The sequence below is a fragment of the Aquila chrysaetos genome, chromosome 4 (genome assembly GCF_900496995.4).
Source record: "Aquila chrysaetos chrysaetos chromosome 4, bAquChr1.4, whole genome shotgun sequence".
Taxonomy (NCBI): Eukaryota; Metazoa; Chordata; class Aves; order Accipitriformes; family Accipitridae; genus Aquila; species Aquila chrysaetos.
The window spans coordinates 27,951,909-27,974,884 of NC_044007.1; positions in this window are offsets into that span (position 1 = coordinate 27,951,909).

A 22,976-nucleotide genomic window follows, 5' to 3' on the forward strand; every position below is an offset into this window, starting at 1 on the left:
AATAGGTTTATTATACAGAGTTTTTTGTTTCTTTTGCTTTGTTTTAGAAAAAAGTTTACTAGCAAGATAGCAGAAGAAGGATTTCTTCTGTCCTGGTCCTGGGATTTGAATATTGGGCGTCATCCTTTTTGGGAGATGAGAATGTTGCCAAGATGTAGCACACATAAGCTTAGGTGAGTCAAGGTAGTTAGGTGCCTGCTTTGGTGAAGAGGATGTAAAACCTGTATCTTCAGGTCAGCATGGCAAGTCTTTTTTTATTGTACAATCTACAGACTAGCACGGTTTGGCATTGGTGGCTGCAGTACATTGCTTCTCATCCCTCCTCATCTGCAGGAGGGGGAGTCTAGAGAGCTACAAGTCTTTGAAGCTGAAGGGGAAGAAATAATAGTCTGAGCACAGTGGACACAGTTTGAGGAGGTTAAATTAACCTTAACGTTGCCAGAACTGTCAATACATGTCAGTGTCTTGTTTTCTTAATTGCAGAATCCTTTGACAGCTGCTGCTTCTTTCTACAGGAGGGCAGCTGGGTAGCCTCACCAAGAGGTAGGTCAGCATTTTCTCTTCTGGAGAATTTTAGCATGTTTTGACTTTTGGACCTCTTAACTTCTGAAATAGCCTTTTGACAAATTTCGCTGACATTTCTCTTATTAGAATGGTTTCGTTTGTCCCAGTAAGAGGGCAAGATCAGCTGGGGTGCAAACATGTACGTACCAAGTATTCTTCATGCATTTGCACCTGGCCCAAGAAGAAATTTCTGTAGGGCAATCTGCATGAGCTTGATTTGCTGAATGGGAGGTGTTTCCCTCTGTTCCCAATGAGCTGTAACTGTTTCCCTCTAAGGTTGTGGGTGGGAGGAAGGAAGGAGAGGCCTGTGGTGATGGACTATTCTAATACCAAATTTTTGCTCTCTGCCTTAGAAACTTGATTGCTTAAGATCACAGATATTCTCCATTTAATGTGAGAAATGGTAGGTGGTGAGGGAATAGACTAATGAATTCTGGCTGTGATTTTTGTGAGGGAGTAACAATTTGCTTCAGTATGCGATGAAGCACCCAGATGGTAGAAGGATGGGTGTTTTTGTTGGATTTTCGGGGGCTGGGGGGAGTGGGGGTGGTACTACTGGAAGCAAATAATGCTGAAATGGCAACAATATGAAGTTACTGCTGATGCTTTTGAACCTTGAGTTATTATGACTGTTTCAGGTGTCTTTTACAGCTATGGGGAATGGTGTCTCAGAAGCAGCTAGAGTAAGAGCTCTAAGTAAGAGCATCTTGGTTTCTGGAGGTCTGCTGAATACATACCTGTGCCTCTAGGGCCTGCTTTTATAACCTGGGCTAGCAAAGTCCAAACCAGAAGCAGTGGATAGCTCTCATCAGAAGAGGAACATGTGTTGCTGCCCTTTTGATATGCAGCAGAAGTATATGGCAGATGGTTTGCCTGCCTGAAAGGCTTCCTTTTTGCTTTGCTCTGCTTCACCTAGCTCAGGTGGTGGCTGGGTGAGGAAGACCTGTGCGCTTGCCGTTTGCTTTTCCACCAGCCAGAGAGGCAGGGGTTGCTGAGTTGAAGCCAGAGGTTGCTCTGTGTTTTTGATTCTCAAACCACTTTCTGCGTACCTTCCTTTCCCTATGCTCTAAAAAAACCTAACCAAAACACAAAACCAAAAACCAAACAAAAAACCCCAGCAAAATACGCCCGCCCCCAAAAAAAAACCCCAAAAACAAACCCTTCAGGATTGGTAAAATTAATACCAGTAAATGAATATCCTATATATTCTCCTGCGGATGTAAATTGAGGTAGAAGATGATGTTCTGTGTTCAGCCAGCTGTAGTAATCTCTTCCACACTCAGTGACTCCTGCACTGAATCATCTCCTGCTGCTGAGCTTGCTACGGTGCAGGACTATGGTAGCCATGAAAGGATTTGTCCTTGCAGCTTGCACTGTATCGAATAACTGATTTCCAGTCATCTTAATGTTGCACTGCATTTTAGGGTTTCACAACTGTGGGAACAACACCCACACATGGCGTGTGCAGTTCCAATGTCACACAAATTTGTGCTTTGCAAGCATTTTGTTGTCTCTAGCATTTTGTGGGAAGGCTGCGCTGGTTGTAATGTGATGTGTGTCTTCTCCTGGTTTTGGCAAGAGTACAGTTATTTGCTTTTTCTGTGCAGTGAGTTGAACTGTATTTCATTGGCTATAGCATGCCTCTTCCCCCCCCCCCCCCCCCCCCAATGTCTGCCATAGTGGTTTACCAGATGTTGTATGGTTATCACTTAATTTGCAGTCAAACAGAGGACTCCAATATGCATATGTGTAGGTACAGCATTGAACAGGTCTTTTTCTGTGGCTGGCTTCTTTCAGCTGAGGAATCTGGCTTTTTTCCAGCTACATCAGTCAGTCTAATGAAAGATTTCTCCCTCCTTGCTTCTTTAGATTAAGGTGTTTATGACAGTGCTACTGTTTCTTTCAAAGAGGCTTTGAGGTGGGAAAATCCTCCAGGGTCTGGAGGAAGAACCCTGGACTCCCCAGAGCCCCTGGCATTTGCACTGGGGAAAAGAGACTTGGAGTAATGAGTTCTTAAAATGTTTCTGTAAAGAAGCAGTTTGAGACTGGAATTGCAAACTTGAACGAGGAGGGGAAAGGTTGCAATTAGTGCAACAGTATTAGTATACTTAACCAGGAGGTAAAAATCCTGGCAGCTATAATTGGACGAGGTTATTCTCCCCTTTTCAATGAGTCATTCCTTAGAGAATGGATTAAATGTATTTTTTTTTTTAAATCCTTTTCACTTGTTAAAACCTGAGTAGAAGAAGGAGGGGGAGTCTCCTCCCTCTGTATTAACAATGCAGAAAATGCAGACTCATAAAGATTACTGAATATTAACCTTGAGGCAAGGCAGAAATTTGCTTTTATAAGTGGCAGGTATGTTGGCACAAATCTACTTTTCTTCATTATATCCGTTTTGATAAACAGTAAAGGAAAGGTAGCCATGTAGTGAAGCATGGATAGATTTGTATCATGTGAATTATATTCTCTTGGGGAAAAGTCCTTGGGGATTCAGTCTTTTAGGGTTGCATGTAGTGCAGAAGTACCTGGTGTCCTCTTCCTGCGCTCTGTGCTGCCTGCCTTTGAGCTGCTTCTGTGTCTTAGAATCAGCCAAATGTATAGCTGCAATAACATGACATGAACCTGAGCAAATAATCCCTCCCTCTTATCAGCACCTCTTACCAGCTTGGAACTTGAATAAAGGAAAGTTGGGAGACGCACCTGTATTGTCTGATAATGGTTATCATTATCCTTTGTGATATTTACAGTGTTTCAGGTACCTTTGATGGAAGCCCTGTACACAGGTGTAATGTGTGATTGCATTTGCCTAAGTAAGACCTGGGTTACTTTCACCTAATATTTAAGCATAGTGTTATCCGCGTTGGGAACTTCTGTCTCAAACAGGTGAGATCATATTGATCAGCTGAAGCTTGTCTGGAAAGGAGTTTGTCTCCAGGTCATAGCATTATAGAGTAATGAAGATTGGAAGGGAAGTCAACCAGTCCAGCCCCTGCTCAGATCACGTCCAAGTCAGATCAGGTTGCTTGAGGGCTACGTCTAGTTGAGGCTTGAATATCTTCAAGGGTGGAGGATCCACAAGCCTAGATGACCTGGTTCAGTCTTTGACTAGCCTCATGGTGAAAGTATATTTCCTCATACTTTGTCAGAATTTCTCATGTTGCAGTTTGTGCCCATTGCATCCCCTGCTGTCACTGAGCACCTCCCAGAAGAGTCTGGCTCTGTCTTCTCTTGCCTGCCTGTTAGATAGTCAAAGGCAGCAGTGGAACGGGAGCTGGGAGCCACAGCTCCCTCAGAGGCACCTCTGCTGATCTGCTCCTGCCTTGCCCTGGCCTGCAAGAGCCCAGCTGCAACGAGCAGAAGATCTGGCAGGAGGGCTGGCGCTTGGGGGGAGTTAGTACTGTGATGGGGAGATTTGGCTGGGCAGAGAGCAGAAGTGCAAAAGGTCATGTTCATACACATAGCCCTGCGGGTCAAAGAAATGCACAGTTCCTTGGATTTGTTGTCCCCCTGCGGTTGTAATGAAGTGCACGCACTTTGCATGTTTACATTGCAAAACAGTTATTTGTGCAAGAAGATCATGGATGAGGAGAAAGGCATCTCCAAACGCTGACCTGGCTGAGTTACAGCTAGAGAACAAAGAAAAATAGGAAATCCCAAGTGACATCTCAGACTAATTTTGTGGTTTTTATCCTGCTGCTGAATATGCATTTTTGCCGTTTTATGAAGTAACTTCTTAGACATGTTCCCAAAACTCAGATTTTTGAATTGTTGTATTTGCTTAAATGAAGTATCTACATCCTATATTATTTCATTCCAAAATTTTCTTGTAAATGCCATTGAAAGTATTAAACTGTTCTTTTTAAAGTATCAGCTTAAAGTAATATCAGGTAAAAATAATACCAGAATATCAGCTATTCAGAGCAGAGTGTTTTTCTTCATAGAGGTAAGTGTCTACAATAATGATAATTAATGCAAATGTCTACACACTTGCAAATATATGTTTTAAGTACTGTGAAATTGCTCTGAGGCATTTACAGGCCTGTGCAATCCCAGCAACTGCTTTATCTTTTTGATTGTCTAAGAGTGGTGGGTATTTAACAGTAGCAGCACAATGGTAATGCTACCAACACAAGAGAAGAAAATAATTTGTTTGAGCTTCTCAAAGAACACTGGAAGTCCTCTTATGCACAGTAACTTAGATACCCAGAGACCAATTTTCCTTAAGTATTTAGGTGCCCATGTACCAAGGGTCTCCAAAGCACTTCAGTGCCCAGTACCACTGAACATTTCTGATATTTAACAGTGGTTCTGAGGGGTGATCCGTGTCTTTGCCTTCTGACCTACTAGCATTTGTATCACTATGCCTTGCCCAGTGTTCAGTGAGGTACAAGAGGATCAGAATAGGAGTGCTCTGGTATCTTCTGCAAAGCAGCAATTCCCTGATCCTGATTCCCACTGATTTCTGAGCTCGGCAACTTTCGGGAACCTTCACTCATGCTGAATCAAGATACTGTGATAAAGCCCTCATGGCTCTTGGAGAGGGACTGTCTCTTCCTGAGTTGCCTCAGGCATGCTTACCTCTAGTTTGGGACAGAAGAATTAAAATTTGATAAGACTTTTCTTGAAATCTTGCCAAACCTTAATCTACCTTGATGTCATCATTTAAATGCAGACTGCAGAGCAAGCTCAAGTTAGGTTAAACTGAATTTAACATAAATCACAAGTGAAGGCTGCGACTGTACTGAAACACTGGACAGTGAATCAGACCTGCTCCCTGCTAACATCTTAAACCGCCCAACCTAAACCATGTGGGGCTTGTGAGCTGGAGCTGCAATGTAATGCAAAGCAAAAGTGCTGCTTGCTATATATGGTCTCGCTTTGCTCTAGAGATCTCTCAGCATATGTCTGAGATGATCCTGAAGAAGGTAGTGCTGACACATTTTGCTGTACTACATACAGGAAGAGAGAGGAGGTGTGGGACAAAGAGGTTAGGAAATCAGTTGTTCATATATGTATATAAGAGACTGCAGATTAAGTAGGCTCACAGCCTTGTGATCTCAGGCACACAGGCATTTTGGACTTCAAAATACATTTCTTCTTGATCTGACCAAAGAAACTTAGCAGCAGTGCAATTTTAATCTGTAAAACTGTTTTGCGCAAGGGGTTTTGTGGGATGCTGTGTCTGTGTGCTTGCAAGTCAAAAATCTCTTCTCCAATTCCTGTCCTTGCAAAATCAGCCTGAAAGTCTGGCCCCTGGGAGTGCTTCTGTGAAACTATCTCTGAGATGCTGCACTTGTGTCTTTGCAGGGAGGAACATCAGGAAGACATACTGCCAAATCAGGCTTGCAGTTGCATTCAGTAGCATCCTAGTTTTACCCCTGAACGCATTTGTCTTTCTAAGGATGCTTCTGATTCACAGCAGGTGAAGGGAAGCAGTCGTTGAAGGCAATGCCATTAGTTGCCAAAGGCTGGCTTCTACATTGGGTTGGGATAAAGTTTTGTTCCATTTGGATATAATTCCTTTCAGTAGTCTGCAGCATGCACAATCAGTCTTCAGCTGCTATTTGGAAAGGCTGAAATTTTGCAGTAAGAAAGTAGTAGCAATAAGCAATAAGAAAGTTTTATTATCTTGTGTCAATATTCTTACAATATTAACTTCACATGGATTCCAAGAACTCTGTGTTATATTTAGATTTGTGTCCTCTGATGTATACTTAACAGTTTTGGGATTTAATAATAAATTAAAATACAGATGGTGCCCACTCTGGAACTAGCTGGATTATCTCATTGTAAGAGATTGGAACTGAAGCAGATAAAAGAAAAACCAGTTGTATTTTTATAATTTAAGTATAATTTAATCTTGTATAAATTTAAGGTTATTTTATTAGTATATTCATATATAGATGCATTAAATCTCTAGCTCCTACTTAAAGGCTTAAGAAAATGCTTGGATGGAAAAAGCCGTATTCTAAATATTCAGAACTGGAGGGATGACAGAGAACTCCCCCACTGTATCTGACATCCTCCCCTTGTTCTGGGTAACCAAAAAAACCTCCTCATTTTCTAAGTGTCTTCATGTGTTCAGGGGTTTTAGATCTTACAAATCTAATAGGATGCAGGAACATTGCTTAAAACATTCTTTTTACATTCATCTTCAGAGATGGTAAATAAGTTCAACAAATATTTAGTCAATATTAATAATTAATAAAAAAGAATAATAGAAAAGAACCAGCTGTCTCTCCCTTCATCCCTCCTCCCCTTTGAATATACAGATGAAGTTCCAAGCAGCATTTCTGGAAAGTGTCAAAGTTTGGATTTAACATAATTAAAGTCTGAACCCAGCAGAGGGGTCTGTACAGTAAGGTAAGTTCGTGCATCTTTGCAGAACAGTGGCTTAATAAAGTAGTGCAATATCCCCCAAGGAAAAGTCTTGTGTTAAATGCTACATTAAATGAAATATTTTTAATCATTTCACTATCTGAATACTGTTCTTTTAATAATCAGAATAATATTTAGTAGAGGAAAGAACGCATAAGAAATAATAAAAAGGTATGTTGATTCATTGTGAGCTGCAGAATGTGAATCCCTCTATCCACCTCTTGTAGAACAGTATGTTACAGTCTAGGTCAGAATGAATTAAAAAAAACCCGTTCACTAAAAATATAAGGAAATTTTTAGGTAGGTAGGCTACATGGAGGCAGACACGCAGCTTTTTGTACAGTGCTCATTTTGAGCATCTTTCTCCCCCCATTTCCTACTCTCAAAATGGATTCTTTGTATTGACAAGGTCAATATCTGTTAAAGACTTTTATTTTTGGTTTTTTGAAAGGGGCAGGGCTTTCTGAGGCTTAGGAATCTTTTAAACTCCCATGGCAGCAGGACTTGTTCCTGTCTCTTCAATGGAGCTGCTTCTCCTTTTGCAGTTTGTTTTACCTTTGTAATGCTGTTTGCCTGGCTTTTCACTTGCAGCAGAAGATAAGGCAAAGATCTGGTCAGCTGCCACATGCACCCCAAATTTGCCTGTAATAAGAAAACAAACTGATGCAAGACTGACCATGATTTTTCTTAAAGAGTGATGCTTTGAGATAGCAGATAGAAAACTGCTTTATATTCTAGCTTGACCTATTTGTGTGTGCGCATCAGTAATCATCTCTCTTTAGAATCAAAAAAAACCCCTCTGGGTCTTATTAGGAGTTTCCTAATGTTGATAACCAAGTTCAGCTAATTAACAGGAGAGATCGATTAGTGTGGTCAGGAGGGGGAGTTCTGGTCCACAGTTTGTAATCTCCCTGACTACCTCTTCCCAAACAGGGATTTGTGCAGGAAGAGGAATGACTATTGACCTTAGTAACCTTGTGGTCTGTGGTGGATGCAAGAAGCAAGGGGAATCACAGCAACGGTTTCTGTTCTTCTCTTTGATCTCTTCCACTAATTATTTGTTTCCACTGGAGCTATCTGAAGAGGAGCTGTACAGTTTGGCAAGTAGGTTGACAGGCCATAATTAACAGAGAGCTAAGCTGCGACTGTACTAATAAATTATGTCTGGGACTGTTTGCTGGCACTGAGACATAGCGTCGTGAACAGTCCTTGTCCATACAGCTAAACCCTCTTGTGCTCTTAAACAGGGTGGAGATACCCAAACTGGATGAATTCCCCACCCATATTAACTCATAGACCCAACCTGGATTTTTTTTTTTTTTTTTTTTTTTTTAAGGAGAGTGCCGGTTAGCCCAGGGACCCTTCTGGGGACTGTTTTAGTAATTGGCAATGTAGCTGAGAGAGCGAATGCTTGAGATCACTCCCTGTTGCTTCTTAACTTTTGTAATTTGAAAACCAGTGTATCACTTGCTTTACAGGAGCGAAGGGGTATTCCTAGGAGGACCATTTCCATTACTGTGTGGCACATGAGCCTGCAGACCTCGGTCAAGCTGAGGCAGATGAATCTAAAATGGAGAAAACATCTGCCACGTAAGGGGATCCTTCTCTAGCTGTGGAGTGGTTGAGGGAAAAGTCTCCTGCTCTCTGGAGAGTTACCAGGTTTTCCTCACCAGGTATTACAGTCCCTTCTCCCTTCAGGCTGAAGATCTCAATGCCAACCTTTAGCCATCTTGCGTGCCCACAGTTGTCCTGATGGAATATAGACTCCTTCCTCTGGGGACAAAGAGCATGCTCGGAGAAACTGATCAAAAAAAGGCAGATCCAAAGCAAAGTGTGGTCAAATCACCTATGAAAGAGCTTAGGGTATGTGTATGCTGCCCAGTAGAGCATGCTAGACAAGAAACAAGTGCAGTTTCCTCCTGCAGCAGTTGTGGGCTGCAGCAATACCACTGTAATCGCAGCCGAGTGGTACCACCCCCATGGTAACTCTCATGTTAAAGCCACACTCGGGTACTCTTTCTCCTGCTGACAAACTCTTTATATCTCAGTTTCATTGCTTGGTGAGCTTCAAAAATTCAGGTCCCCACAAAACTAAGATGTGTTTATTTACAAGCAAAGAAGCCTGTCCTTCTGGGGAAAAAGGGCAGACCCACAGTAATAACACTGCTGAAAGCAAGAAATCTGAGGTGGAGTCTCCTGTGTTTTTGGGGAAGTGTCTCTCAGCTTTAGTTCCTCATCTGTAAATAGAGATTGTTTCCATTTTCTTATGTGCTTATGCTGTGTGTTTGTGACTGTGGGCTTGCTCGCAGTGCAAGCAGCTACAGACCCACTATGGAGGAATCCTGTAGCTGTGGGAGGACTCTAGGCACTGTGAGAATAAAGTAATAACCAGGTATACATAGCTTTCTAGATGATGGAGATTTGGGGATTTGCAATTCATTAGAATATATAGAAAACTCTCCCTGGAGGAATAAGGATTGTATTTATGTTTCATTTCTTCAGTGTGCAAGGAATCTTCTCTGGTTTTAAGTAAAGAAGGGATTGATGCTAGGCATTATCGTATGACAAAATTGCTTGTAACAGCAGGGGACTGAACTCAAGTAAAAGGATGGGGGAAGCTATGTTTAGTCCAGCGTGACTGTGATTTGCCTGTGTGTTTGTACGTAGCATTTAATCACTTGTCTATAGCTATGCAGCACTGAAATCCTGCAGAAATACAGTATTTGTATTGCCTTGAAAGGAAGGCACTAGCTATAAATGTGTGCTATGAAATATTCAGCATGCCTTCCTACTGCAGAGAGTTTGAAAGGCATGCTGCTAATGTTGGTGTAACAGTGTTTCATTTGATTTCACACTCAATAGGGTTTGTGTCAGATGAGGATGCCACACGGACAGCTGATGTCTGTCAGTAGCTGGCTTGGGGACTGAGAGTGGTGAGTAAAGGTAATTGAAACAGTAATTAGATTCTAATTAGCTGTTAAGGCATCTGCTTTCTCTAGCTTGTTTTCCCTTGCAGTATTATGCAGTCTTCCTGGGTGACAACCCACAAACAGATTTAATAAGTGCTGTATGTTTCAGATGACTTGAAGCTTCACGGTTCCACATTTTGTTGACTTTTTGCAAACTAAAGTATTCAAAGTTTTGGCTGTGACACAAGAAGCTCATAATGAATAACGTCAGCTTGTGTGTAAAGCAGAACACACGTATATTGATAGCACCAGCACCTCTCACATTATGATATTTTCTTAAATAGCCACAGAAATATGAAGGGAAAATGTAAACAGCTGCCCCAGCTTCCCTGGTTTCCTGCAATCAAAGCTTATGGTGGGTGCTCACAGGCATGAGATGTATTTATTACTATCTGCAGGCCTAGTCCTGTATTATCTCTCCAGCCCTTTTCTGACCTTTTTATACATGCCATGGTAGTATCTGACTGACCAGCCTGAACTAGTGATTCCTGCAAGATACTGAGTGGTTTCAGCTATCTGTGGACTCAATGGAGAGTAAGGTGACGATTTTGGGAGGTCAGCTCCACGGTTATGGTATTACCTGAGCATGTGCGTGTAGTTACATTGCAAACTCCAGTGCCTGAAAGGGGGATGTCTTTGTGCTCATACGTGAGAAATCTCTTACATAAAACACGTACCCTTCAAAAGCTGTGAATATTTTTGTTTTCCAAATGTCTGAAACTGCTTTAGGTTCCTGCATCTCCCAGTGCCCACATTGATTGATAGGGTACCCTGAAGCCCTCAGGATTATCGATCTGCCAGTCAAATACCTTTTCTGACAGCAGGTTAGGGCCTTTAGGATAGTAGCAGTTAAACCAAGTCTGTGCTAAGAAGGGATATGCCTAACCCTTATGTTGTTTCTGGGCAGTACAAAGCATGCTCTAGCATCTGACTTGTTGCACTGAACTCGGTTGTGCTCATGTGTATATATATATATCTGTATGCCTTCCGTGAGTGTTCCCTGCAGTGACCCTCAAAACAGTTACTCTGGTTAGAGCTCACCTAACTTTAAGTGTCTGGTTGTTTTTGTTCCCAGCAGAGTCAGTGGAAATTAAAGTACAGTTCATTTGATCATATAAAATCAGTCCCTGAACTGTTCTTGCTGTTCCTGCCCAGCTCACTGCTCTCTGAAGGACTATGGAAAGATCCTATGGTGACTTGGCTGAGATGCATGCTAGGCATAACCCACACCTGATCCAATTAATCCTATCCTTGGCTCTCTGGAGCTTTGAGATTTGGAGAGTAAACTTTCTAATCAACATCAAAGACATGAGATCATGTTTCTGGGCTCACCTGATGACAGCACAGGGTAAACGTGCCACTGGAAGTAGAACTGGTCCTGTTTCCTCTTTAATCTGACTGATTCAACCTCATTTCTACCTACATTCCCAAACCCTGTCTTTTCTGTTAATAGCCTTCAGTGAGCCAAAAGAAAATACTAGGCTCTGCCATCATCACAAGCAGGAACTCTTTGATGTTCTAAGTAAATGCATTGTGCTATTTATGTTTCACTAGTCTCTACTCTAAATAGGCTGGTGTCTCTAACATAGCAAGCTGTCCTGAAACTTTGCTAATGCAGATAGGTTGCTGGCTTGGCAACCAGCTGTTGTGTGTACTCAGACTTTCCAGTCACTCAGGGATAGAAATTGCCCAGGAGTTAAGCACACATGAAACAAAAGCTCTCAGATGTAATGAGAAGAGTAGCAATAGTAACATAATTATTTAACAAATAAATGTATCTTTCTAAGCACTTTCAAGAGGATTGTAATGCTTTTCCTCCATGTGATAAATACTAAATTTCTTTTCTGATCATTAAGAGACTTTTTATTTTCCCCTTCTATTTCCAACAATACAGTATTAGACTGTTGCCTTTTAGCTGGAGTGACAAAACAAATATTGTAGCTAAATGCATGGTTTGCAAGGAAGTTGTTCTTGCAGGAGAAAATGCTTTGTAGAGTCTCTCACGATTCCTCCATGACTTGAACAGCTTATCAGTTTGTATGCTGCTGTTGTTTATCAACTGCTTGTAAAGCTTTGCAGGTCACATTCTTGTAATAATTTTAGCTTCAGGTGCCTACAACCTGGAATTTTTGGCTATGTCGATATTCATAAACTAAACGTGTCTGGGAATGTTCTCCAGCACGAAGACCAACTGGCACAGAATAGCCCACGTCCAACTGTTAAAGTAGTTTAACCTCCAAAAAAGGATGATTGTATCCAAGCTGCCTGCAGGGGATAGTCACGATGACAGCTAATTCCTGACACGTGCCCGTAAGTTGTTTGTGAAGCTGCTAGTTTGTCCAGTTCAAATAATGTTAGGGACTTTTCTAATGGTTAAGCATACAGAAAATTGAGTTCTAGTGCCTGGGAATTTTTCTTGGTGGTGTTTAATAATTGCCAGTAGACATATAACTTTTGTTATTGTCAGCTTCGTTGTTGTTTTCCAAACCACGGCACTTTTTCTGTCCACTAGCAAGGTGGTATTTAATCTAAACTCACAATTTGTGTTCACTTACAGACCTAGGTTTGGCCCGGATTTTAATTTTTTTTCTTAAATCTTAACTGTAGATTGGATACTGTTTTGGATAGTATTGTGAGAGCCTTTCCCAGTGAACTCAACAATATTTCCAGCTCTGGGGTTTTTTTTGTTGTGGTTTTTCGGGGGGCGGTTGGCTTTTTTAAGGTCACTTTTAGCACTTCTAATTCAAGCTGGTGTAGGTTAAATCAATATCAAGCCTCTTTGTTATCTTATGTTTACATATGACTTAATGTTTATTACTTTTAAAAGCATGAGATAACTTTCACTGTGGGTTAAACCAACATATCAGATCTTAATTTCAAGTTCATGAGACTTACTCCCTCAAAAATCTTATCCATGAATATTTTACACACTGCAGAAGTCCAATGCCCTGCTTTGGACATTTCACGTTTTCTCCATGTCAGTGATTTAACTTTTTGTCAAGTTTAGTCTTTAGGCATGTGACTTTAGTCTTTTACTTCAGGATACAACTTTATAATTGCTTTTTCCTGCTCTGAATCTCTTCTGTTCAGCTGTTGTGAGGCTCCAGCAAGTACAGCTTCACTGTTTGCATTCTCCAGTCAGCGTGATTTTAGCAAGGCTATTACAGTGCTTTTAGGATAAATGTCAAAGATTGTCTGGCAAAGAGCAGCAAAACAAAGTACTGTTTCTGTATTTGGGCGGCTTTAAAGTCAAAATATCAGTGAGTACTTTTCAGTATGGATATGCCAAATGCTTGGGAGAAGGGATAGGTTTGCATTTAAATGATTGAACCTGGAGATGAAGACATGAAAACATGAAAAGATGTTTCCATCTTGCTGGTATTAATTTAAAAAGTTTTGAAACCAAAATGTCGATTAAGAAAAATACCTGGTATCCTCAGTAGATTTTCTTGGTTTGTATATAAAGTAGTAAGAGCCCAAGGCTCAGACCTTAAAAAGTATCTAGCTTCCTACATCTGACTCAACTTTACTGTGAGTCAGGAGCTGGAATACCTATAAGTATATGGGATGGAGTATCTTTTCTTAACTGGGCTGAGGGGTAAAGAGCTCGAGCTTTACTGCAACATGAATGTTTGTCATGGTTTAATGCTGGTAGGCAGCCAAGCCCCACCTAGGCGCTCACTCACTCCCCCCCGCAACGGAGTGAGGGCGAGAATCAGAAAGGTAAAAGTGTGAAAACTCATGGGCTGAGATAAAGACAGTTTAATAGGTAAAGCAAAAACTATGCACATAAGCAAAGCAAGACAAGGCATTCATTCACCACTTCCCATCGGCAGGCAGGTGTTCAGCCATCTCCAGGAGAGCAGGGCTCCATCACGCATAAGAGTTACTTGGGAAGACAAACGCCATCACTCCGAACGTCCCCCCTTACTCCTCTTTCTCCCAGCTTCTGTTGCTGAGCACAACGTCATATATGGTATGGAATATCCCTTTGGTCAGTTTGGGTCAGCTGTCTCGTCTGTGTCCTCTCCCAGCCTCTTGCCCACCCCCAGCCCACTCGCTGGAGGGTCAATGTGAGAAGCAGAAATGGCTTTGACACTCTGTAAGCACTGCTCAGCAATAGCTAAAACATCGGTGTGCTATCAGCAGTTTTTATCACAATTCCAAAACATAGCACCATACAAGCTACTATGAAGAAAATTACCTCCATCCCAGACAAAACCAGTACAATCTTTCTTAATATTCTGCATAGGTAAAAGTTTGAATGCTCATAATGTATTCTATAAATTTGTTCCATTGCAGGGACAAAAGGAATCACAAAGCTTGTTTGATTTTTTTTTTTTAGCTCTGCCTACAGATCAAAGTAATCTGGTGTTACACAGTTTTCTCAATGCCTCAATGTAATGGTCATCATCTAGGGGACAAATAAGGATGGGGAATATGACAGCTTCTTTTATTACCTCTTAGAATAACACCTCGGAAGTCTAAATCAAGAAGGCTCAAGGAAAACCACAATAGATTTAAGCAGACAGGGGACTAGGCAGCTCAATGACACATACATTTATATTTATGTAAGTCAGGCAAATTAAGAGGAAAAAATTATTCATATCTGGACAGTGGTTTGACTTTTGGAGTGAGGTCTAAGTCAAACCATGAAATTTTTCATGTAGTGATTCACAGATCTACTGTTTCTGTCAAACTCTGAATCTATAATTGATACACTTTTGCCTGGATGTTTTCAGAGTATCTTTTCAGTCTTTTGATTTTCAGACTGAAAATTTTTGGACTTCCATGTAGTGAATTTAAACATAAATTGCCTTCTCTTAATTAAAGGTCATGCATCCTTTAGAATAGTTCTTGGATGTCACAGAATGAAAAACATTGTTCCAGCTCATTGCCTCCTGGCACTTCTAGAATCAGGTTGTTAGTACAGATGTATTTTTATCTGATCATTCTGGTCCAATTTCTTTAAAATAAAAAATGTGCAACTTGTAAAAGCAGTTCAAGTCTGTAAGAGTACTTTTCAGGTGTGTTATACATTTTCCTCATGGTTTGTGGTATGTTGGTCAATTTAGGACACACAGATAGGGGACCTGATAGTTTCTTTTCTCATCTTCTGGAATAAGTCTTTGCGGTGTCTAAAATAGGAGTACGAGTTAAGATTATTTTAAAAGTACTTTAGCTTTTACTCAGGAGAGCAGAAGTCTTTTCTTTCTCAAACTCCAGTGGGAACGTGCTGACTTAAAGCTGCATTGCACTTGGTTTTGTCCCATCTCAGTAACAAAGCCTGAGAGAAGAGTAAGATGAGTGCTGGACAAGATGGATTTCCTGTCATGCAATTCCATCATACACAGAACTAAATTAACTAATCAGTGGGACAAGGCACCTGACCTTAAACATATTGAAAGTGTTTGCAGGATCAGAACCTAATACAGATTTCTGGAATGCGTTATTTGATTAAAGAGTGGAAAACAACTGGCAAAACAAAAAAGCATCTTCCTCTTAAGACTGCATTTTTTTTTTTTAAATTTCATGTCTCTGCTGATTTATATTTATGCAAGTATTAACTACATTCTCTTTTCTGCTGCATGAATAAATATGGGCAATGTTACACTTTAAACCAATCATTGATATCTTCCCTGACAGAATAACTGCATATTGGAGAATGGCAGTTTGTGCTGCCTATATATTCTGTGTAATTAAAGCTTAAAGTTATTTTCTAAATATTAATCCCCACAAAATGGAAAAATAGGCCTGAAGTGTGCAGAGAATTAGGACAGATAGGAAGCTGTCAATAAGAATTATATTGTCATTTCCTCTGCACTTGCCATTGTTTCAGAACTTTAATGTACATTTGTTGTTTCCAGAAAGAGATAGTAAATTAAATTCATCAGTGTGAAGGTTTTGTAAGCACAATTTCAAGGTTTGCTTTCAAAGTAGTTTCACAGTCCAGTGAGTTGAAGAACATTTAGAATGTCTGGCACTTAACACTGATGCTAGAGAAATGCACTGAAGCAATACCTGGTTGACATTTCTATGAATTGTATTCCTATTCATTTTTCCAGGTCGAGTTACCTGCTGTCAGCTCAAAGAAATAGGGAAAAATGGGAGCTGTATAGTGACAAACATGTCTTCTTACCTTTGCAATCAAGCTTTTTCAGTTATCAACAAAAATGAGAAGCTGAAGGTCACCGTCTAGCAGTCCATGTTGGATAATCCATGTTGGGTCATACAAATTGACATTAATTAGTGCAATAATATTACAATTGGGGTGTAAAACTGGACTAATTATTGCTTTGCTTAATTGATATATTCATTCTGACCCGACTGATGGAACATATTCTACAATAAGTTAAATCTCACCTGGAGTGAAATCTTCAGCTTAGTTTAGAACATCTCTTTGATTCTGTTCACATGTGTTCCATGAACATCTATAGCAGAGAAGTCTCAGAAGTCCACCTCAAAGGCAGTTCTTGTGCTGAAAGAGCTCAGACAGTTTGAAATGCTGGAGTAGCAGGGAAATAGGCTAGATGACCTCTTAGGTTTCTTCCGTCTTTACTTTCCAACTCTCTATTAATGATTAATCATTTCTCCAAGACTTAAATTATTTTTGAGCAAATGATTTTTTCTTTCATTTCTCCAAAAAGTCTTGTCCTTTTTTCTCACAGAATACCAATATTTTGTTTTTAAAATTTGCTCTTTTCTAAGAAATGTTGTCCGATTTAATTTTTTTTCCAAAGAGTCGAATCTACTTCTGTTGTCAGCATTTTCTGCTGTTCCTACACTGCAATTCATTTTGCATTGCCTATAGAGTTGCTGGCTGTGTAAATCCTGTTTTTGCTGACTGCCTAGAGAGTAGCTAGTAGGAAAATGGAGAAAGGCAGAGGTCAGAAGATAGGTTTGTGCAGGTATTTCTGAGAGCTTATCTTCATATTCTTGCTAACAAAAGAAATTACTTTTTGGGAAAAAAAAAAATCCCACATATGCCATTAAAAATGCACTGGCTGACTCTGAGGAAGAATATTAACTTCTTTGCCCAGCTGCTGGAATTTAGCTATGGTTGTTATACAGGTGCATATTTACAGCTGATGAGGCAGGACCAGGAGATTTGTCAAGGAAATTGGGGGAACAGAATCAAACTCTAAACGTTAAGATGAATGTGTTTTGCTTTCCCTCTCTTTAACCACTTATACGAGTCATATTTCAAAACAGTTACAGCAAGGTTTATCTATTTCATTGTGTTCTGTCCTTGAGTTCTTTTTATGGTCAGTAAACTCCTTGGATAAGATTTTCATTGCCACTTGTTTGGTGTTTGAAGACGCATAAAACAAACAATGAAAAACAAAAAACAAAACAAAAAAAAGCATGAAGGTGCTCCAGAAACCTTGGTTCCAGCTCTGAAGGTGCAGGGGTGAGAGGGAGGCGTGTTTCCCCTAACGTGAGCACTACAGAGGGCAGCTTTACAGCTTGTCTTCCAGGTATCCCCTTGCAAGCCCTTGTGTCTGTGGGGAGGCAGGTTGCACCGGCACACCTCCCGGTGCTGTCTGCCTTCTGGGTTATGCTTGCTATGTATATTTCTAGGTAATTTAACTCCCTGCCTGTGAGAACTCAAATAGCAGCAGCTGTTCTAACTTTTCCACGTGAACAGAGTGTGATCAGAAGTTATATTTGTCATCCCTGAACTAGTCTGGGGCATGCCAAGATTACAGTTTTGAATATTCATCCCATATACATAGTTATGAATACTGGAGGATATGAGTGGAAGTACTACATCTGGAGACTTTTATATTTGGATGCAAGGCGGATTAGGCTGTTTTTGAAGTGAATGTACAGACATTAGGGCAATGTAATGCATCAAGCAAGTGTGGGATGCTGTTATAACAAGGGCTTGCTATAACAAGGGCCTCGTTTCATTCCCATAAAAGGCCAGTGTCCCCTCAGAATGACTCAGTGTTACCTCAGACATGAAGATGCTAGTGGAGGTAAAATACTCTAGACTTCTTTACAAAGTGAACCGCTGGCAGAGTCATATGCACTTCTATGCATTTAATTTTGGCTCCTCTTCTGAACTGCATTCTGGAAAGGTTTGCCTCTCTCTTTATTAACAGTAGGAGAAGACCAGCCTCCTTGACTGGGTACCTATCTGACTCACCTGAAGTTGGGCAGTAGTGTAGCTCCCTCTCACTTACGTTGCCATTATCTATCAACCTGTCAAAAAGACTAGTGCCCTTGGTGCCACTGGGACTTTGCAGCCATCTAGCTACTGCGCAGTAATTATCCTGCTGTCAGAATGAAACTCAGCCCCTTTCCATGGTGAAGGCAGAGTTTTAAGATCTAGTGCAAATCATCTCCAGAGAGGTAAGCCAGAAGGTACTGAGCATCTTCTGGACAGCATGTCCTGATCATCACCTCTCAGACAGGCACAGACAGACTGTTGCTTATGATGTTCACCAAATCTTTGCGTAGCTTATCACGGAAGCATTAGTGCTGAAACTGGCTCTTCTCCACAAAGGACAAAGCAAGACATGTGTCCAAAACCCACACAGAGACCTGCAGATCTGCTCTGCGCTGGTGTGAAAAGCGGTCCAAGAGCACCCTGAGGCTGGGAAGCGCCAGGTGACAGCATTAGTGCCATTGTATCATTGGAGCTACTGCCCTTAGCGACTATAATCAGAAGTAAAATAGGTCACTGTAAATCACAGAGACACTGTAACGTTTATTGCTTGAATTGCTGGCTATGTTTCTATTCACTGATGGCATTCAGCTTACAGAAATTCCCCTTGCAGCTGACACTAGATAGGATCCTTTCTGTCTTGCTACATACTGCTGTGTAATTTAAGTCACTCTCTGTAAACGACTGCTGTGACTGTCTCTTCACTGAGTGACTTGACAATGAAAATAGAAGAAAGCCAAAAACCCCATTAGCACAACAAAGGATAATGCTCAGTAAATGCTGAGTTATACAACTGAGCTCATGTATGCACATTATAATCCTGAGAAATTATTCTTTATGTCAAATACTATAACAAATAATCCCAGCAACAAGAGAAGCTAGACTTGCAGTAAATCTTGAAGAATGGCTGAAACGTTTTCACAAAATCAATAATTTCCCCATATTTTCTTAATGCTCATGAGAGTTTTTGCACTTTATCTCTGTTACACTCTAAGTACCAGAGATGCTATAGTAGGAAAGGTTAGTAAGATGCTGGTGCTGCAGCAGACCACATTCCTCTTTGGTGTAGCTCCATGGTGCTGCTCTCTGAACTGCTGTGCATGTTCTCCATAGTGTATTCAGGTGTGGGATGCAGTGGGCTCATTCAGTGGTTTTGCTTTTGAATTATTTGTATGTAAGTACATTATCCCATCTTTTAGGCAAAAAATATATGAGTAAATCAAAACAGTTGGTTTCTCTAACTTCTTGCAGGTATGTAAATGTATGTGCAATGATAGGTCAGTTTTACCATGTAGAGTGCCTGACCTACATAAACCAAAAGACTTCAGCTGTTTTTTATTGTTTGCCCATAGTTTGTGGGCTGCAAAGGGAACTCTGTGTTCCCTTTTAATTTTTTTTTCTTTCAGTGGAGATGAATAAAAAGTCTTATATCCGAGTATTCTTTCAAATATGCACCCCCCTCTTTTCTTCTTGAGTGCAGAGACAACTTCAAGCGTACATAGTCCATAGCTGCAAGGAGTAATCACTTTGTCACCGAGAAGACTTCTGGCTCTACAGTTTGTGGACATCTGGTACAACTATCTTTGATTCTCAAGAATTCACACTCTGCAAGTATTGATTGCCTTCCCTCTCTGCTTTCCAACCTGCTAAGTCTCAAATGTGGGTTTTACTCAAAATGAGGAATAAAAAAATTATGAATGCAGGAAGTGTAAAGTGCTGTGGGATTCTCTCTTCTAACCCAAAAAGACACGTTCTATATTTGTGGAGAGCTTTAACTCTCGGCAAAGTTCATCCAAGCAGCCTATTGTCCCCTGGCTCTGCTCGGCATGCTGCAATGACAGAGACAGGTAGTTAAAGCCCTGGCTTCTGGCTGCAAACCCGTGGTGCTCAGGAACATGGTTCAACCTGCCCAGTCACAGCCCAGTTGTGGAGCCGCAGCTAAAAGCCAAATCTGCAATCAAATAAAATTGCTTCCTGGTGTTCAGGTTGCTGACAGCTGGGACAGAAATAGACGATAGTCCTGTATTTATCAAGTGATTAATCTGATGATCTGACAGGTCTTTTTTAATTCTTACTTCAATAAAACTAAGGCAGCTTTGTTTGCTCCTTTGTTCCTCTAAAGGTACAAAAGTTTCCTACCAGCTAATCTGAGGAAAAAAACTGCCATAAACAGAGGAGTTAGTTAACAGATAGTAATAGTCAACAGCAAAAGAGAATCATTGACCAGGCTGCCCAAATGAATGTTTCCTGGTTTAGTGAACTAAAGCAGTGTGAACTACTGTGAGGACTGAAACAACAAAGAGTAGCAGTCAGCATGCATCAGCCTCATGCAAGCATGCCAACAAAATGATATTTAAATCTGATACCAGAAACAAAGACCTTAAACTTGCTATTAATACAGAGAGGGGAAAAATAGCACAGAGTCAGCAGAAAATCAAGTAAGAGTTAGACAGCAGGGCAGATAGTGAGGGTACAATTGTTCAGTCATTTGAAGAGAAACAGAGAACGATGCCAGTATTAAAAAGTTTGGTAATTTCATCCACAAAAGTCACAATAATATTTTTTGTTCCTTGGTCAACTTAATGGGAAGTGTTAATGATTTGCTATAGAACTAAGGCAGTTTCGTGGGTTTTTTTTTTCCCCTCAGTTGAATTTTAGCTATGGGGGAAATTGTGAAGTTGATTTAAATAAAGTTTATGTATGTTGTCTCACAGAATGGCATATCTCTGCAGTAAAGGATAAATCGGAACAAAGATAATCTGTCACCTTGCAAAAGGAATAAATGTTAATTCCAGAATAAATGTGTATTCCAGAACAGCACTAATTGCATGTGAAACAGTAGCTTCACATTTCAGCTTAAATTCTGAATTTTCAGGTGACTTTTTGTCTGTGTTATTATTCAGGATGAAAATCCAAATACCTGGATGTTTTTAATTCAGCTGAAATTTGGCAGTATTTTAGAGTTCCTGCAGTAAGGATGTGTTGGTGTAGATAGAACAAAAGATGCTCACGTTGCTGCTAGGCTCACTGGGAGGGCTTGGATGATGGGGGTTGAAGAAGCTGACTGTGGGCTGGGAGAAGCCACAGAGCTGAGGCTGGTTTCCTGACAGATACTTGAAAATTTCCAGCAAAATGGAAACAAAACTGCCCTTCATACTATTTTCTCAATCTTGGATCATTCCTATGGGAAATTCTTTTCCATTTTTTCGTGGACATCAAGAGAAAGGTCAAGGCTGTAGACGCTTTTATTGGGATGGGTTAATGCTCTCCAAAGCTTCCAGACTAATTTGGGGTATTTTTTTGAAGTTTGTAGTAAGAAAGTTCTGTTTCCCATGTGAATGCAGTTCACCCCATTACCCGCAGCCAGTGACAGTATGATTGCACAGCACATTAGCATGCTGGGAGCCATGAAGGATATTTTACTATCCCAGGCCCTAGACTACTGAATGCCAATCTACACCATACTGAATGCTTTGGAGCATCCTTGGAGGCGTGAAGTTAGAAATCATCTTGCTCGGTAATAGTGCCCTGCTGCAGTTCAGACAGTAAGCGCTGAAGGAAGGTATTAAGGCTGGTCAGCATCTACTGGTGCAGAGGATTAGCTGCTCTTGCTTTGGAAATCTGGAAGAAAACATTACTTCTGGATGGTGGGATGGGAACTTTGCATTGTCTTTTCAGGTGTGTATTTTCTTAGAAAAGGCCCTTCCACTGAAAGTCAGTTACCTTCAGCCAAAAAGGTCTTCTCACTCAGTAGCTGCAAACTTTCCACTACACATGCTTCCCTCTACTAGCTCAAGTAATATTCTTCCTCAGATTTAACTAGCTGTTAATAATCTATGAACTGATCTTTTCCAGCCAACTCAATCAAAGGCATTGTTGTATGTGGTGAAAGACAAGGAGAACTTTGCAAATGTTGGTGTTTGCATCAATGATGCTTCTCTATTTCTTCTGATGCCTTCATTTAGACACTGCATGAGAATGGCCTGGGTCTGTTGGTGAAGCTGCGACTTCCACCACAGTTCTCCAGGACCCCTTTGAGGAGGACTTCAGATCCTTCCATTCCTACACTGAATGCATTTTAAAGCATTTCCTGAGTCCCCTGTCCTCCCTCTTGAGCAGTAATACACTATAGTCAGCAGTACTACATGCCCTCCAAGAAGGCCAGGGTTGAGGATGGATATTCTACCATGTCTTGGCCTGAAGCCAGGCTGTGCTCAGTCCAGAACACTGGCTCCAGCTCAATATGTTTGTGAGTGGCTTTTGTTGACTGGATCTGTTTAGGATCTGTTTGAGGACAGGGTTAGCGCAGTGTGTCCAGATGTGTGGTTTTTTCTCTTGTTTTGGTTGTATGATGGGAAGTTTCGGAGAGGATGAGGGAATTCTGCTGAATGTTAGGGCTTTTACTCCAAGGCCAGCTGATAAAAAGTGAGGTGTGTTAAGCTTGCTTAGGGCTAGCCCCTCTGTAACAGATGCGTCTTGAAGGAAGTTCATTGAATCATCTCAATACAGAGCTAGGGACTGGGCTAACAGATAAACTGTGTGGTCCAATGCTTCAGCTGGTTCCTATGACCCCTCTGCACAAACAGTGTGCGCAAGCACATTAAGTGCCAGACACCTTATGAAGTATAGGACTGGAAGTATGCGGTGAAGTGAGCTGTTCTTTGGCTCATAAAAGGATTTCACATCAATGCATGAATGATACAGCACATGTAAAAAGTGTAAAAGCCCACTCAGCTTGCAAGGTTTATTTGCAGACCTATGGAGGAAATTCCATGCCTCCCACTTTGCACAAGCAAACAGATATTTGTAGATGCATGTTCTTTGGTATCACGACATTTTTTTTACACATGGGTGCACATCAGAAAATGTACATGTGAATGCTTAAGGGA